Source organism: Nannospalax galili, unplaced genomic scaffold (genome assembly GCF_000622305.1).
Source record: "Nannospalax galili isolate Female #2095 unplaced genomic scaffold, S.galili_v1.0 scaffold450, whole genome shotgun sequence".
NCBI lineage: Eukaryota > Metazoa > Chordata > Mammalia > Rodentia > Spalacidae > Nannospalax > Nannospalax galili.
In genome coordinates, this window is record NW_008329134.1 from 1,045,893 (window position 1) to 1,051,055 (window position 5,163).

The window sequence follows — 5,163 nt, forward strand, 5'->3', positions numbered from 1 at the left end:
GTATTAGGTTTTCCCCTTCCATATGACCCAGCCATACCACTCTTGTGCATATTCCCAAAAGACTCTATACTGTACTACAGAAATACCTGTTACGACCATGCCCATTGTTGCCCTTTTCATGCTAGCCAGAAATTGGAAACAACCTAGATGTCCATCAACTGATGACTGGATAATGAACGTATGATACATATACACAATGTGATATTATTCAGCTCTCAGAAAAACAAAATTACAAAATTTGAAGGTAAATGAATGAAACTGGAAGCAATCATCCTGAGTGAGGTAACCCAGATTCAAAAAGCATCACATGCTCTGTCTCATAACTTGATGCTAGCTTTGAAATCTTAGGTATGCATGCTTCAATTTGAAAATTTAGATCAAGAAACTAATAAATGGCCATGGGTGGTGGGGTGGAGGCTTCATGGGAGAAGTAGTAGAATGCAGTGATATGAAGGAGGAAAGGAAAACATTAGGAAGGATTAAATGGGGTGAAAAATGGGAGAGCAGGGCAGAGGATGGAGTATAGGGAGGGATAAGTAACTAAAGACCTTTGAAAAAGCCATATGGAGACCTACCACTATAGAAGCTTCTCAAAGTATATACATATGCATCATACAAAAATGAAAAGGAGTTATCCTATAACAGGGGCCATTGCCCTTTGTAGCCATCATAAGATAATCTAAACAAAAACCCTCTTTATGCCAGGAATGGACTCCTTTTCCAAAAGCTGTTGACCAGGGGTCCCATAGACCCTCAAACAATACTAGCCATTGACCCTGCTCTTGGTTACCCACCATAGTTTATGGTAGGATTCCATTGCTGAAGACAATACATACATAAACTGTAGAACAAACAAGGAAAAATCAAACTGGTGCTCACTTTAAAGCCTCATCTCAGTGGCTAATGTTCATAGTGCTAGAAGGTGCTATGCAAGCTACCGGAAGGAAAAAATAATCATCAACCTTATCCAGCTTTGAATCCTGTGAACCACAATAACAACTGACCCAAGATATGCCTATCAGTGCAGTAGTGGCACAAATATGTGAGTAACCAACCACTCTAGTTGGAGTCAAGGTCTGCATCCTAAGATGGAACCCATACCTGACATTGAGATCAGGCTTAGGAACCTGAGGCTAGACAGTTCACAGGCTCTAGGGGAGAATCTAATACTAGTTTTCTGTTGGGGGCTTTGTTGTTACTGTTTTATGTGTCTTACATTGATCTGGAATTCATGTGCTCAGCTGGCTTTGAACTTAAGGCAGTCTTCTTCAGCCTCAGCCTCAGCCTCCCAAGTGTGGGCTTACAGGCTGCTACTTCTTTTAACTGTTCATTTTTAGTTGAAACACAGTTTGTACTCTTCAAAGGAAAGATCTGAGTGCTACATTTGGAAATTAAGATTTTTATTGGAGTCAGTACCTAATCACTAAAAAAGAAAAATTCTTTATATGCTTATAAATAATATATTTTTTAAAATATATGAAGCACTGCATTACAAAACAAATTTTAGGAGCTAGACAGAGTTAACAGCAAAGAGTGCTTACAGCTCTTCTAGAGTACTCAGATTTGGTTCTCAGCACCTACGTCAGGTGACTCAACCATCTGTAACTCCAGCTTTAGGAGATCTGCACCTTCTTCTGGCCTCCATGAGCACCCACACTCACCAGCACATACCCGCAGACATACACATATACAAATAATAGAGATGAAATAAATGTTTTTTGAAATTCAGACAATACAAAATTGAAAATAGCTAACTGAGAGCTCGACATTGCTTTCTTGGCATTTCTTATGGGTATTCCATGAAAAGTTCGACAAAATGTTCACCTTAGTATATCACTGGCTTCACTTATTGAAATAAAGGGTAGTACAATGATTGACCTATGCTGTTTTCTCTCCCAAACACCTGTGTTTGCATCAACAACTAACTGTAATATTGCTGTTTTCTACTTTATAATTAACATTTGGTACACAGGTGCCTTTTCTCAGACATGAGAATGCCAAACCTGTTCTCACGTGCTCATTTGATTATTTGCTCTGAATATATTTGGAAACTTTTAGAATAGCAAAACTGAATAAATTATAAGATCAGAGTAATGAAGAATAGAAGGGAATCAACAAACACACGTTTGCTACATGATTTCAATGGCAACTAAGCTGTAGTCTGGATAGCAATAGTTACTTTCGGTCATTGGACCTTAGAGTATTGATTGACTCAGAGAAACCAGGACAAATGAAATGCCTTGCTAATTCTTGTCTTTGTAAATGGAAACAGAAGTTGAACAGACCATAACCTAGAAGCAGACCATAATCTAGAAGGTAAAATTGAAATGTATTAGTAAATGACAGAAATTTATGATGCATGTGAGAAAGTAAAGATCTAAATAAATGGCTCTAAAACAGGAAGTGCCCTTCAATTCTGCTTTCCACTATATTTTGTTACAATCTAAGATCCTTGTCTGTAGGCAGGTCACTAGTTAAAGATCATCTCACAGGTACGAAAAACATCATTTTCTGTGTAAGTATATTTATGCATATATAGGAGGAAGCCTTAAAAATACTAATTTTCCATTTAAATGAATAAATGTTTCAATGGTTGGTGTTTTAAGATATTTGTGCCTAATTTATTTTTATTCTATTTATTTATTCTGTTTCTATTTATTCAATTACTTATTGATTTGAGACAGGGTATCTCTGAAGCCCCAGTAGGCCTGGAATTCACTGTGAAGACCAGGCTGGCCTCGATTTCACAGAGATCTGCCTGCCTCTGATTCCCAAGTGATGGGATTAAAGTTGCGTACTACTACTCCCAACCACCAATTTATATTTTATAAATTTACATGTTAAAATTGGTTAGTCTCACTGGGCAGGGTGGCGCATGCCTTTAATCTTTTTAAAAAAAAAATTCTGGCCATCATCAGAATTCTGGAACAAGAAGGAAGCCAGAGCTCCTGAAAAGATTAAAGCTACTGGAAATCACGACTTCAGACTCAGTCTTTCACAGGCATTCCTTGTGATTTTCAGGCCCAACCACATGGAGATTAATCTCTTGGATGTCAGTACCAATTGCAAATTCTGAATCCAGGTCAGCAGGGGGATGGTGTCCACTATTGCTGCTATGACTAACATGGCTGCCTAACACCAGGTTTATGAAAGAGGGGGTGAAAGCAAGAAATCTCCACCAAAAGAAAGGAGTCAGGGCAGATCATTGTTAATTGAAAGACACTATAAGAGGTGACTTTAAGCCAGGTGTGGTGGCACACACCTTTAATCCCAGCACTCAGAAGGCAGAGGCAGGCGGATCTCTGTGAGTTCAAGGCCAGCCTGGACTACATAGTTTCAGGACAGCTGGGGCTATAGGGAGACCCTGTCTCAAAAAAGCCCCCCCAAAAAAATCACCATAAAGGTGACTTTAACAAGGATGACATTGTAAGTCATCCTAAAGAACATTTGACTATTTTAATTTTTCTTTTTCCATAGAGTTACTTTTGTTAATCAAACAGGAGCAGCAACATCACATCAAAAGTGAACAAGGAAAGACATTATATATATTATCATCTGAGTCTATCTGCAAATCTCAAGCTGTAGTGATTGCTAAGTTTATCAGTTTGAGAACACTGACTTCAAAAAGACTTGTATTCTGTTTCTTTGTTTTTAATTATGTCCATTTTATGTGTACGAGTGTATTGCCTGCATGTATGTAAGTGCACCTGTATCATGCAAAGCTCGTGTAGGTCAGAAGAGGATGTTAGATCACCTGGAACTGGAGTTACAGGGAGTTGCTAGCTGCCATGTGGATGCTGGGAACTAAGCCTGGGTCTTCTCCAAGAACACGTAGTATTCTTAATTGCTGAGTCAGTATTCTGTTTTTGTAACCAAACATGCATGGGTTTTATCGGATGGGGACTGGGAGAAATATTTACACATTATTGAGTTCAGTACTGGAAGTTCTTATTTTATTGTTTGACAAGCATGGTTCATCATCGCCTCTTTTCAGAAATCAAAAACTGAAAACCAGGGAAAAAGGCCATTTATTTCTTGTTACTCATTAGCCTGGAGCAGCAAAACTTGTTCCACTCTTCCCATCCAATTGTTTTAAATTTCCCCAGCCTCTATAGCTTGCCTGGCTGCCATTCTATTGCTTCCTGCAAACACATGCACATACACGCACACACACACACACACACACACACACACACACACACACACACAAAACTAAACAATCCCCCCAAAACAGACCTGCCTGAGTGCCTTGGCTGTGGGTGCAATTAGCAGATTAAGCAAAAGCCAGGAGAGGCAATGTTTCATTCAGCCCAAAGCTAGAGACCTTGTGCTGAGTATTTTACCAATCCGCATGAGACACCAGGAAAATCTTTGGGCCCACAGCCTCATGTGGTTTCATCTAACTGTCTCTTCATTTGAGTTTAAATACACTCATACTATGAAGAAAACTGTATTGCCTGTACATTTGTTTAAAGTGGTGGAACTTTTTCCTTGATCTCCAAAATGAATGCTACAAAAAGGATGTGGGGTTGAGATGGCAGAGAGAGGAAGAGGAGGGTGGAATATGACCAATTCATTTCTGATACATCTTTGTCTTGAATTATGAAATTACACATTTAATGCATTTTCTGTGTGAAGATTTATTCATCTGTTATAACTATAAGAACATTACCAAGGGCTGGAGAGATGACTCAGCTATTAAGAGCACTAACTGCTCTTGCAGAGGGCCCAAATTCAATTCCCAGCACCCACATGGGAGCTAACAACCATCTGTAACTCCACTTCCAGGGATGCCCTCTTCTGACATCTGCTGGCATTGCACACAACGGGTTCACCTACCTACATGCAGGCAGTACACTCATACACATAAAATAAAAATAATAAAAAAATTTAGGGCCTGGAGAGATGGCTCAGTGGTTAAGAATACTGGTTGCTCTTGCAGAAGACCTGGGTTTGACTCCTAGCCCCCACATGGCAGCTAACAACTGTCCATTACTCCAGTTCCAAGGGATCCGATGGACTCTTCCATCCTCTGCGGGCTTTGCATGACATGGGTGCACTTACCTACATGCAGGCAATACACTCATACACATAAAATAAAAATAATAAAATATTTTAAAAAATATTTTAAAAAGAAGAACATTACCTCTGGTTTTAAAAGAA